Source organism: Pygocentrus nattereri, chromosome 10 (assembly GCF_015220715.1).
Source record: "Pygocentrus nattereri isolate fPygNat1 chromosome 10, fPygNat1.pri, whole genome shotgun sequence".
In the NCBI taxonomy this organism is placed as follows: Eukaryota; Metazoa; Chordata; class Actinopteri; order Characiformes; family Serrasalmidae; genus Pygocentrus; species Pygocentrus nattereri.
In genome coordinates, this window is record NC_051220.1 from 12,893,598 (window position 1) to 12,908,489 (window position 14,892).

Genomic DNA, 14,892 nt, shown 5'->3' on the forward strand with positions numbered 1-14,892 from the left:
TGGCTGTTTTTTCACCCAAGAACAGCATTTACACACGGAATGTCATAACTATGGAAACATGTGCACTGACACTATGGAATTGGTTGTAGTATGATTATAGAAGTAGGTGTAGTTTACCCATGAAAATGGGCTTAGTGTAACCATGGAAATAGGTGTAGCAGAACCACATACATGGGAATAGCATAACCATGGAAATGGGTGTAGTGTAACCATGGAAATGGGCATAGCGTAACCATGGAAACGTATGTACTGTTACTATAGAAACACGTCTGGGTCACTGCTCTGTGTATTAGTGGTGTAGTTGATGGATGTTTATCAGTTTATCTGCTTTTTTTTCTGTTGTCTGTACTGTGAGAACAGGTCAGTGAGAGCTGGTTATTGAGAGCTGGACAGTTAAAGCTGGGTAGTGAGAGCTGGAGAGTGAGAGCTGGGCAGTGAGAGCTGGGCAGTGAGAGCTGGGTAGTGAGAGCTGGACAGTGAGAGCTGGACAGTGAGAGTTGGGCAGTTGGGCAGTGAGAGCTGGACAGTGAGAGCTGGGGAGTGAGAGCTGGACTGTGAGAGCTGGGCAGTGAGAGCTGGACAGTGAGAGCTGGACAGTGAGAGCTGGGTAGTGAGAGCTGGACTGTGAGAGCTGGGTAGTGAGAGCTGGGTAGTGAGGGCTGGACAGTGAGAGCTGGACAGTGAGAGCTGGGGAGTGAGACCTGGGGAGTGAGAGCTGGACAGTGAGAGCTGGGCAGTGAGAGCTGGACAGTGAGAGCTGGGGAGTGAGAGCTGGACTGTGAGAGCTGGGTAGTGAGAGCTGGGTAGTGAGGGCTGGACAGTGAGAGCTGAGCAGTGAGGGCTGGGCAGTGAGAACTGGGTAGTGAGAACTGGGCAGTGAGAGCTGGGCAGTGAGAGCTGGACTGTGAGAGCTGGACTGTGAGAGCTGGGTAGTGAGGGCTGGACAGTGAGAGCTGAGCAGTGAGGGCTGGGCAGTGAGAGCTGGGCAGTGAGAACTGGGTAGTGAGAGCTGGGCAGTGAGAGCTGGGAAGTGAGAGCTGCACTGTGAGAGCTGGGTAGTAAGAGCTGGGTAATTAGGGCTGGACAGTGAGAGCTGGGCAGTGAGAACTGGGCAGTGAGAGCTGGACTGTAAGAGCTGGGCAGTGAGAGCTGGACAGTGAGATCTAGGCTGTGAGAGCTGGACTGTGAGAGCTGGGCAGTGAGAGCTGGACTGTAATAGCTGGGCAGTGAAAGCTGGACAGTGAGATCTAGGCTGTGAGAGCTGGACTGTGAGAGCTAGACTAAACGCTGACCTGCTTTACTGATACATTCACTCACAAACTCTACATCAGTCTGAAGATCAGGGAATGTAACGGGCCTTGTGAACTGTGAAGCACATTAACAGACAGATTACTGAGATGTTTTCCTCTCACTGGATTTTGATCGCTGCCTGTAATGGCTCTGAGCATTCGTGAGAATCTAATCAGCATAAACTGTTCAGGTCTGCAGCTCAATGGAGACATTTACTGAAGTGGTCCAGAGGGATTATCTGGACTCAGAGGAGGTTAGCACTGCATTGCATTGAATACAACAAACCGAACAGAAATAACCACACACACACACACACACACACACACACACACACACACACACACACACACACACACACACACACACACACACTATGTGCACACAAAGCTCAGCACAGACAGTACAGAGCACAGCATTTCATTTGAACAGTTTTCTGGTTTTGTTTGGAGGGTTTGTTTGGCTGAAATTTAATATTTTTAACGATCTGAACACAAGTTCAAATGTCTGAGATCACAATGAAAATCACTGTTTTTTTTTTATTTAAACCTGAAAATAAAATTCAGAAATATTTAAAAATTACAAAACGTTATGATGAAATACAAAAGATTACTCTCTATTTCTAGATCTCTATTCAAATAAAAGATTAGTGATGCACTAATAAAAAGTTTGGATTTGTTTTGAGTATATTATTCATTCCACTGAAACTGAAGTTCAGATGATGATGATAATGATAATGATTATTATTATTATTACTATTACTATTATTATTATAACACTCAAGTGGATTTGATCTGCTCATCAGAGACTTTACACAAATGTGCAGAGTTCATTCTGATCCAGTTCACACCGTCATTAAAGATAAAGAAGGACAGTCCACCAAACACTGAGAAATTCTGAAATTTATGTTATAAATGCAATTATATATTGCATTATATATATATATATATATATATATATATATATATATATATATATATAGTACAATTTGCAGTAAAATCATATTAAAATTGATAAACAGTATAATATATAAGAATTCTACTGTTTTTATTATGTTGTTATTATTGAAAATATTCTTCTGTTTATCGTTTTTATATTTAAAAGTTGAGTGAATACAGTAAATTCTAAATAACTCTGAGACAGAGATCAGTATTAAACTCTGAAGACTGATCTGATTCCTCCTCAGAGAAGAGAACAGTCAGCAGATGTACAACATCCATAAGTCCTGCTCATAACATCAGTCAGTGAAGGAAAAGCTTACCTTAGTGTTTCATCTTCACCCAGCTCCACCTCACTCCTCTAACTACAGCATCCATTCTCTCTTCTCTTCTCTTCTCTTCTCTTCTCTTCTCTTCTCTTCTCTTCTCTTCTCTTCTCTTCTCTTCCTCTCTCTCCCTCTCCCTCTCCCTCTCCCTCATCACAGTCTTCTAATTCACTGAGCTGTAGCTCCTTGGGTGCATTTCTTTCCATTCTGTATTTAGTACTGTTGTGTGTGTTGCCCCCACATGGTGAAAATTATATACTGCAATTGGGGACAGGACTAGTTTTTGTGCTGTTTGATGGAGCTGGATTTTCTCTGTAAGGCTGAAAACTTACAAACTCAGATTTGTCCAGTAGGAGGAGCATTATGGGCCTTTCTGGACAGTCCCCACTTTAGGCTTACACTGTCCAGCTTTACGAAGAAATCCTGCTTTATGAAACGTAGGTAGATCACCATCCCAACTGACCCAGCTGGAGACCAGCAGAAGTGAACAGAGGAACATGAAACCATCCCAAAATAAAAGAGCTACTGTATGGAAATGATGACTTCTGCAGTTCTGAGTCAGCAGAACTACAGTGGAGCTTTTTAGAACATCCATAAGCGCAGGAACCAGAAAGCTGAAAATCTAATCTTCCTTTCCAGCTGTACCATTAAAGGAGGAACTGAAAAGAAAGCTGTATATTGACCAATGAGTTTTACCCTGATGCCCAAATTACACTACTAATAATTAATTACATTAATTATTAATTACATTAATTATTAATAATTATTCAGTATTTTAAGTAAACTAATGTTTTGTCCTTGTGCTCTTAGCATGGATGCTAGTTAACCTCATTGTGTTTATTTGCTAATTCTGTGCTAATAAACTCAGTTACTTCACAGCAACAAATGATATTGTCCCTGAAAGGGTGTGAATACTTTGAATACACTGTTTGAATACTTTGAATACTTTAAGGGTTTGAATACAAGAAATACACTGTTTTAATACTTTGAATATTTTGAGGGTTTGAATACTTTGAATACACTGTTTGAATACTTTGAATACACTGTTTGAATACTTTGAATACTTTAAGGGTTTGAATACTTTGAATACACTGTTTGAATACTTTGAATACTTTAAGGGTTTGAATACTTTGAATACACTGTTTGAATACTTTGAATACTTTAAGGGTTTGAATACTTTGAATACTCTGTTTGAATACTTTGAATACTTTGAGGGTTTGAATACAATAAATATACAGTTTGAATACTTCAAATACTTTGAGGGATTGAATATTTTGAATACACTGTTTGAATACTTTGAGGGTTTGAATACTTTGAATACTCTGTTTGAATACTTTGAATACGCTGAATACTTTGAGGGTATGAATACTTTGAATACTCTGTTTGAATACTTTGAATATTTTGAGGGTTTGAATACTTTCAATACACTGTTTGAATACTTTGAATACTTTGAGGGTTCGAATACAATAAATATACAGTTTGAATACTTTGAATACTTTGAGGGTTTGAATACTTTGAATACACTGAATACGTTGAGGGTTTGAATACTTTGAATACACTGTTTAAATACTTTGAATACACTGTTTGAATACTTTGAATACTTTAAGGGTTTGAATACGTTGAATACACTGTTTGAGAACTTTGAAGGTTTGAATACTTTGAATACTCTGATTGAATACTTTGAATACACTGAATACTTTGAGTGTTGGAATACTTTGAATATTCTGTTTGAATACTTTGAGGGTTTGAATACAATAAATATACAGTTTGAATACTTCAAATACATTGAGGGATTGAAGACTTTGAATACTCTGTTTGAATACTTTGAATACTTTGAGGGTTCGAATACAATAAATATACAGTTTGAATAGTTTGAATACTTTGACGGTTTGAATACTTTGAATACACTGTTTGAATACTTTGAATACCCTGTTTGAATACTTTGAAGGTTTGAATACAAGAAATCCACTGCTTGAATACTTTGAATACTTTGAAGGTTTGAATACTTTGAATACTCTGTTTGAATACTTTGAATACACTGTTTGAATACTTTGAATACACTGTTTGAATACTTTGAATACTTTAAGGGTTTGAATACTTTGAATACACTGGTTGAATACTTTGAATATGCTGAATACTTTGAGGGATTGAATATTTTGAATACACTGTTTGAATACTTTGAATACTTTGAGGGTTTGAATACAATAAATATACAGTTTGTCACGGTGGGCTCCTCCCAGTCCTGTCCATGTGTTCTTGTTTTGGTTTGTAACTCCGCCCCTGATTGTTTTCACCTGTCCCTCATTGTTATGTGTATTTAAGCCCTGTGTTTGCCCCTTGTGTTTGTGAGTCATTGTATCCCTGTATCGGTCTTTGTTTGAAGTTTGTTTGCTGGTCGCTCTGGTCATGTCTATTTCCCGTTCCGTCCGCATCGGCTATATGAACCTGGACTGTTCTGACTACGACCCTGGATTTGCCCCTAATAAATCTTGCTTATCTCAGCGTGTGCGTCCGCCTCCTCGCTCCCCCTTACACAGTTTGAATACTTCGAATACTTTGAGGGATTGAATATTTTGAATACCCTGTTTGAATACTTTGAATACTTTGAGGTTTCGCTTACAATAAATATACAGTTTGAATACTTTGAATACTTTGAGGGTTTGAATACTTTGAGTGCACTGTTTAAATACTTTGAATACCCTGTTTGAATACTTTGAAGGTTTAAATACAAGAAATCCACTGTTTGAATACTTTGAATACACTGTTTGAATACTTTGAATACTTTGAGGGTTTCAATACAATAAATATACAGTTTGAATACTTCACATATTTTGAGGGTTTGAATACTTTGAATACTCTGTTTGAATACTTTTAATACGCTGAATAATTTGAGAGTTTGAATATTTTGAATACACTGAATACTTTGAATACTTTGAGGGTTTGAATACTTTGAATACACTGTTTGAATACTTTGAATACACTGTTTGAATACTTTGAATACACTGAATACTTTGAGGGTTGGAATACTTTGAATATTCTGTTTGAATACTTTGAATACTTTGAGGGTTTGAATACAATAAATATACAGTTTGAATACTTTGAATACCTTGAGGGTTTGAATACAATAAATATAGTTTGAATACTTTGAATACACTGTTTGAATACTTTGAATACACTGATTGAATACTTTGAATACACTGAATACTTTGAGGGTTTGAATACTTTGAATATTCTGTTTGAATACTTTGAATAATTTGAGGGTTTCAATACAATAAATATACAGTTTGAACACTTCAAATACTTTGAGGGTTTGAATATTTTGAATACACTGTTTGAATACTTTGAATACTTTGAGGGTTTGAATACTTTGAATACTCTGTTTGAATACTTTGAATACTTTGAATACACTGTTTGAATACTTTGAATACACTGGTTGAATACTTTGAGGGTTTCAATACAATAAATATACAGTTTGAATACTTCACATATTTTGAGGGATTGAATATTTTGAATACACTGTTTGAATACTTTGAATACACTGAATACTTTGAGGGTTTGAATACTTTGAATATTCTGTTTGAATACTTTGAATAATTTGAGGGTTTCAATACAATAAATATACAGTTTGAACACTTCAAATACTTTGAGGGTTTGAATACTTTGAATACTCTGTTTGAATACTTTTAATACGCTGAATAATTTGAGAGTTTGAATATTTTGAATACACTGAATACTTTGAATACTTTGAGGGTTTGAATACTTTGAATACACTGAATACTTTGAGGGTTGGAATACTTTGAATATTCTGTTTGAATACTTTGAATACTTTGAGGGTTTGAATACAATAAATATACAGTTTGAATACTTTGAATACCTTGAGGGTTTGAATACAATAAATATACAGTTTGAATACTTTGAATACACTGTTTGAATACTTTGAATACACTGATTGAATACTTTGAATACACTGAATACTTTGAGGGTTTGAATACTTTGAATATTCTGTTTGAATACTTTGAATAATTTGAGGGTTTCAATACAATAAATATACAGTTTGAATACTTTGAATACCTTGAGGGTTTGAATACAATAAATATAGTTTGAATACTTTGAATACACTGTTTGAATACTTTGAATACACTGATTGAATACTTTGAATACACTGAATACTTTGAGGGTTTGAATACTTTGAATATTCTGTTTGAATACTTTGAATAATTTGAGGGTTTCAATACAATAAATATACAGTTTGAACACTTCAAATACTTTGAGGGTTTGAATATTTTGAATACACTGTTTGAATACTTTGAATACTTTGAGGGTTTGAATACTTTGAATACTCTGTTTGAATACTTTGAATACTTTGAATACGTTGAGGGTTTGAATACTTTGAATACACTGTTTGAATACTTTGAATACACTGATTGAATACTTTGAATACACTGAATACTTTGAGGGTTTGAATACTTTGAATATTCTGTTTGAATACTTTGAATAATTTGAGGGTTTCAATACAATAAATATACAGTTTGAACACTTCAAATACTTTGAGGGTTTGAATATTTTGAATACACTGTTTGAATACTTTGAATACTTTGAGGGTTTGAATACTTTGAATACTCTGTTTGAATACTTTGAATACTTTGAGGGTTTGAATACTTTGAATACTCTGTTTGAATACTTTGAATACTTTGAATACGTTGAGGGTTTGAATACTTTGAATACACTGAATACGTTGAGGGTTTGAATACTTTGAATACACTGATTGAATACCTTGATTGAAGACCCTGTTTGAATACTTTGAAGGTTTGAATACAATTCAATTCAATTCAATTCAAGTTTATTTATATAGCGCTTTTTACAACAAGGTTGTCACAAAGCAGCTTTACAGAAAAACAGGTCCACGCCTCTTATGAGCATCACCACAGTGAAGCCAATTTTGTGGTGACTACAGTGGTAAGGAAAAACTCCCTTTAAGAGGAAGAAACCTTAGAAGGGACCAAGGCAACAAGAAATCCACTGTTTGAATACTTTGAATACACTGTTTAAATACTTTGAATACACTGTTTGAATACTTTGAATACACTGTTTAAATACTTTGAATATTCTGTTTGAATACTTTGAGGGTTTCAATACAATAAATATACAGTTTGAATACTTCAAATACTTTGAGGGATTGAATATTTTGAATACACTGTTTGAATACTTTGAATACGCTGAATACTTTGAGGGTTTGAATATTTTGAATACAGTTTGAATACTTTGAATACTTTGAGGGTTTGAATACTTTGAATACACTGTTTAAATACTTTGAATACTTTGAGGGTTTGAATACTTTGAATACTTTGAGGGTTTGAATATTTTGAATACACTGTTTGAATACTTTGAATACTTTGAGGGTTTGAATACTTTGAATACTCTGTTTGAATACTTTGAATACACTGTTTGAATACTTTGAATACTCTGTTTGAATACTTTGAGGGTTTGAATACTTTGAATACTCTGTTTGAATACTTTGAATACGCTGAATACTTTGAGGGTTTGAATACTTTGAATACTCTGTTTGAATACTTTGAATATTTTGAGGGTTTGAATACTTTGAATACACTGTTTGAATACTTTAAATATTTTGAGGGTTTGAATACTTTGAATACACTGTTTGAATACTTTGAATACTTTGAGGGTTTGAATACTTTGAATACTCTGTTTGAATACTTTGAATACACTGTTTGAATACTTTGAATACTCTGTTTGAATACTTTGAGGGTTTGAATACTTTGAATACTCTGTTTGAATACTTTGAATACTCTGTTTGAATACTTTGAATACGCTGAATACTTTGAGGGTTTGAATACTTTGAATACTCTGTTTGAATACTTTGAATATTTTGAGGGTTTGAATACTTTGAATACACTGTTTGAATACTTTAAATATTTTGAGGGTTTGAATACTTTGAATACACTGTTTGAATACTTTGAATATTTTGAGGGTTCGAAAACAATAAATATACAGTTTGAATACTTTGAATACTTTGAGGGTTTGAATAATTTGAATACACTGAATATGTTGAGGGTTTGAATACTTTGAATACACTGTTTAAATACTTTGAATACCCTGTTTGAATACTTTGAAGGTTTGAATACAAGAAATCCACTGTTTGAATACTTTGAATACACTGTTTGAATACTTTGAATACACTGTTTGAATACTTTAAGGGTTTGAATACTTTGAATACACTGTTTGAATACTTTGAATACACTGATTGAATACTTTGAATACACTGAATACTTTGAGGGTTTGAATACTTTGAATATTCTGTTTGAATACTTTGAAAACTTTGAGGGTTTCAATACAATAAATATACAGTTTGAATACTTCAAATACTTTGAGGGATTGAATATTTTGAATACACTGTTTGAATACTTTGAATACTCTGTTTGAATACGCTGAATACTTTGAGGGTTTGAATATTTTGAATACAGTTTGAATACTTTGAGTACTTTGAGGGTTTGAATACAATAAATATACAGTTTGAATACTTTGAATACTTTGAGGGTTTGAATACAATAAATATACAGTTTGAATACTTTGAATACTTTGAGGGTTTGAATACTTTGAATACACTGAATACGTTGCGGGTTTGAATACTTTGAATACACTGTTTAAATACTTTGAATACCCTGTTTGAATACTTTGAAGGTTTGAATACAAGAAATCCACTGTTTGAATACTTTGAATACACTGTTTGAATACTTTAAGGGTTTGAATACTTTGAATACAGTGTTTGAATACTTTGAATACACTGATTGAATACTTTGAATACATTGAATACTTTGAGGGTTTGAATACTTTGAATATTCTGTTTGAATACTTTGAATACACTGAATACTTTGAGGGTTTGAATACTTTGAATATTCTGTTTGAATACTTTGAATAATTTGAGGGTTTCAATACAATAAATATACAGTTTGAACACTTCAAATACTTTGAGGGTTTGAATATTTTGAATACACTGTTTGAATACTTTGAATACTTTGAGGGTTTGAATACTTTGAATACTCTGTTTGAATACTTTGAATACTTTGAATACGTTGAGGGTTTGAATACTTTGAATACACTGAATACATTGAGGGTTTGAATACTTTGAATACACTGTTTGAATACTTTGAATACACTGATTGAATACTTTGAATACACTGAATACTTTGACGGTTTGAATACTTTGAATATTCTGTTTGAATACTTTGAATAATTTGAGGGTTTCAATACAATAAATATACAGTTTGAACACTTCAAATACTTTGAGGGTTTGAATATTTTGAATACACTGTTTGAATACTTTGAATACTTTGAGGGTTTGAATACTTTGAATACTCTGTTTGAATACTTTGAGGGTTTGAATACTTTGAATACTCTGTTTGAATACTTTGAATACTTTGAATACGTTGAGGGTTTGAATACTTTGAATACGTTGAGGGTTTGAATACTTTGAATACACTGAATACGTTGAGGGTTTGAATACTTTGAATACACTGATTGAATACCTTGATTGAAGACCCTGTTTGAATACTTTGAAGGTTTGAATACAATTCAATTCAATTCAATTCAAGTTTATTTATATAGCGCTTTTTACAACAAGGTTGTCACAAAGCAGCTTTACAGAAAAACAGGTCCACGCCTCTTATGAGCATCACCACAGTGAAGCCAATTTTGTGGTGACTACAGTGGTAAGGAAAAACTCCCTTTAAGAGGAAGAAACCTTAGAAGGGACCAAGGCAACAAGAAATCCACTGTTTGAATACTTTGAATACACTGTTTAAATACTTTGAATACACTGTTTGAATACTTTGAATACACTGTTTAAATACTTTGAATATTCTGTTTGAATACTTTGAGGGTTTCAATACAATAAATATACAGTTTGAATACTTCAAATACTTTGAGGGATTGAATATTTTGAATACACTGTTTGAATACTTTGAATACGCTGAATACTTTGAGGGTTTGAATATTTTGAATACAGTTTGAATACTTTGAATACTTTGAGGGTTTGAATACTTTGAATACACTGTTTAAATACTTTGAATACTTTGAGGGTTTGAATACTTTGAATACTTTGAGGGTTTGAATATTTTGAATACACTGTTTGAATACTTTGAATACTTTGAGGGTTTGAATACTTTGAATACTCTGTTTGAATACTTTGAATACACTGTTTGAATACTTTGAATACTCTGTTTGAATACTTTGAGGGTTTGAATACTTTGAATACTCTGTTTGAATACTTTGAATACGCTGAATACTTTGAGGGTTTGAATACTTTGAATACTCTGTTTGAATACTTTGAATATTTTGAGGGTTTGAATACTTTGAATACACTGTTTGAATACTTTAAATATTTTGAGGGTTTGAATACTTTGAATACACTGTTTGAATACTTTGAATACACTGTTTGAATACTTTGAGGGTTTGAATATTTTGAATACACTGTTTGAATACTTTGAATACTTTGAGGGTTTGAATACTTTGAATACTCTGTTTGAATACTTTGAATACACTGAATACTTTGAATACTCTGTTTGAATACTTTGAGGGTTTGAATACTTTGAATACTCTGTTTGAATACTTTGAATACTCTGTTTGAATACTTTGAATACGCTGAATACTTTGAGGGTTTGAATACTTTGAATACTCTGTTTGAATACTTTGAATATTTTGAGGGTTTGAATACTTTGAATACACTGTTTGAATACTTTAAATATTTTGAGGGTTTGAATACTTTGAATACACTGTTTGAATACTTTGAATATTTTGAGGGTTCGAAAACAATAAATATACAGTTTGAATACTTTGAATACTTTGAGGGTTTGAATACTTTGAATACACTGAATATGTTGAGGGTTTGAATACTTTGAATACACTGTTTAAATACTTTGAATACCCTGTTTGAATACTTTGAAGGTTTGAATACAAGAAATCCACTGTTTGAATACTTTGAATACACTGTTTGAATACTTTGAATACACTGTTTGAATACTTTAAGGGTTTGAATACTTTGAATACACTGTTTGAATACTTTGAATACACTGATTGAATACTTTGAATACACTGAATACTTTGAGGGTTTGAATACTTTGAATATTCTGTTTGAATACTTTGAAAACTTTGAGGGTTTCAATACAATAAATATACAGTTTGAATACTTCAAATACTTTGAGGGATTGAATATTTTGAATACACTGTTTGAATACTTTGAATACTCTGTTTGAATACGCTGAATACTTTGAGGGTTTGAATATTTTGAATACAGTTTGAATACTTTGAGTACTTTGAGGGTTTGAATACAATAAATATACAGTTTGAATACTTTGAATACTTTGAGGGTTTGAATACAATAAATATACAGTTTGAATACTTTGAATACTTTGAGGGTTTGAATACTTTGAATACACTGAATACGTTGCGGGTTTGAATACTTTGAATACACTGTTTAAATACTTTGAATACCCTGTTTGAATACTTTGAAGGTTTGAATACAAGAAATCCACTGTTTGAATACTTTGAATACACTGTTTGAATACTTTAAGGGTTTGAATACTTTGAATACACTGTTTGAATACTTTGAATACACTGATTGAATACTTTGAATACATTGAATACTTTGAGGGTTTGAATACTTTGAATATTCTGTTTGAATACTTTGAATACTTTGAGGGTTTCAATACAATAAATATACAGTTTGAATACTTCAAATACTTTGAGGGATTGAATATTTTGAATACACTGTTTGAATACTTTGAATACTTTGAGGGTTTGAATACTTTGAATACTCTGTTTGAATACTTTGAATACGCTGAATACTTTGAGGGTTTGAATATTTTGAATACAGTTTGAATACTTTGAATACTTTGAGGGTTTGAATACTTTGAATACACTGTTTAAATGCTTTGAATACTTTGAGGGTTTGAATACTTTGAATACACTGTTTAAATACTTTGAATACTTTGAGGGTTTGAATACTTTGAATACTTTGAGGGTTTGAATATTTTGAATACACTGTTTGAATACTTTGAATACTTTGAGGGTTTGAATACTTTGAATACTCTGTTTGAATACTTTGAATACACTGTTTGAATACTTTGAATACTCTGTTTGAATACTTTGAGGGTTTGAATACTTTGAATACTCTGTTTGAATACTTTGAATACGCTGAATACTTTGAGGGTTTGAATACTTTGAATACTCTGTTTGAATACTTTGAATATTTTGAGGGTTTGAATACTTTGAATACACTGTTTGAATACTTTAAATATTTTGAGGGTTTGAATACTTTGAATACACTGTTTGAATACTTTGAATACACTGTTTGAATACTTTGAGGGTTTGAATATTTTGAATACACTGTTTGAATACTTTGAATACTTTGAGGGTTTGAATACTTTGAATACTCTGTTTGAATACTTTGAATACACTGAATACTTTGAATACTCTGTTTGAATACTTTGAGGGTTTGAATACTTTGAATACTCTGTTTGAATACTTTGAATACTCTGTTTGAATACTTTGAATACGCTGAATACTTTGAGGGTTTGAATACTTTGAATACTCTGTTTGAATACTTTGAATATTTTGAGGGTTTGAATACTTTGAATACACTGTTTGAATACTTTAAATATTTTGAGGGTTTGAATACTTTGAATACACTGTTTGAATACTTTGAATATTTTGAGGGTTCGAAAACAATAAATATACAGTTTGAATACTTTGAATACTTTGAGGGTTTGAATACTTTGAATACACTGAATATGTTGAGGGTTTGAATACTTTGAATACACTGTTTAAATACTTTGAATACCCTGTTTGAATACTTTGAAGGTTTGAATACAAGAAATCCACTGTTTGAATACTTTGAATACACTGTTTGAATACTTTGAATACACTGTTTGAATACTTTAAGGGTTTGAATACTTTGAATACACTGTTTGAATACTTTGAATACACTGATTGAATACTTTGAATACACTGAATACTTTGAGGGTTTGAATACTTTGAATATTCTGTTTGAATACTTTGAAAACTTTGAGGGTTTCAATACAATAAATATACAGTTTGAATACTTCAAATACTTTGAGGGATTGAATATTTTGAATACACTGTTTGAATACTTTGAATACTCTGTTTGAATACGCTGAATACTTTGAGGGTTTGAATATTTTGAATACAGTTTGAATACTTTGAGTACTTTGAGGGTTTGAATACAATAAATATACAGTTTGAATACTTTGAATACTTTGAGGGTTTGAATACAATAAATATACAGTTTGAATACTTTGAATACTTTGAGGGTTTGAATACTTTGAATACACTGAATACGTTGCGGGTTTGAATACTTTGAATACACTGTTTAAATACTTTGAATACCCTGTTTGAATACTTTGAAGGTTTGAATACAAGAAATCCACTGTTTGAATACTTTGAATACACTGTTTGAATACTTTAAGGGTTTGAATACTTTGAATACACTGTTTGAATACTTTGAATACACTGATTGAATACTTTGAATACATTGAATACTTTGAGGGTTTGAATACTTTGAATATTCTGTTTGAATACTTTGAATACTTTGAGGGTTTCAATACAATAAATATACAGTTTGAATACTTCAAATACTTTGAGGGATTGAATATTTTGAATACACTGTTTGAATACTTTGAATACTTTGAGGGTTTGAATACTTTGAATACTCTGTTTGAATACTTTGAATACGCTGAATACTTTGAGGGTTTGAATATTTTGAATACAGTTTGAATACTTTGAATACTTTGAGGGTTTGAATACTTTGAATACACTGTTTAAATGCTTTGAATACTTTGAGGGTTTGAATACTTTGAATACAGTGTTTGAATACTTTGAGGGTTTGAATATTTTGAATACAGTTTGAATACTTTGAATACTTTGAGGGTTTGAATACTTTGAATACTGTGTTTGAATACTTTGAGGGTTTGAATAATTTGATTACTTTGAGGGTTTGAATACATTGAATACTTTGAATACACTGAATAATTTGAGAGTTTGAATACAAGAAATACACTGTTGGAATACTTTGAATACATTGAGGGTTTGAATACTTTGAATACATTGTTTGAATACTTTGATTACTTTGAGGGTTTAAATACTTTGAATACACTGGTTGAATACCTTGAATACTTTGAGGGTTTGAATACTTTGAATTGAATACACTGTTTGAATACTTTGAGGGTTTGAATACATTGAATTGGATATACTGTTTGAATATGTTGAGGGTTTGAATACTTTGAATACTTTGAGGGTTCGAATACTTT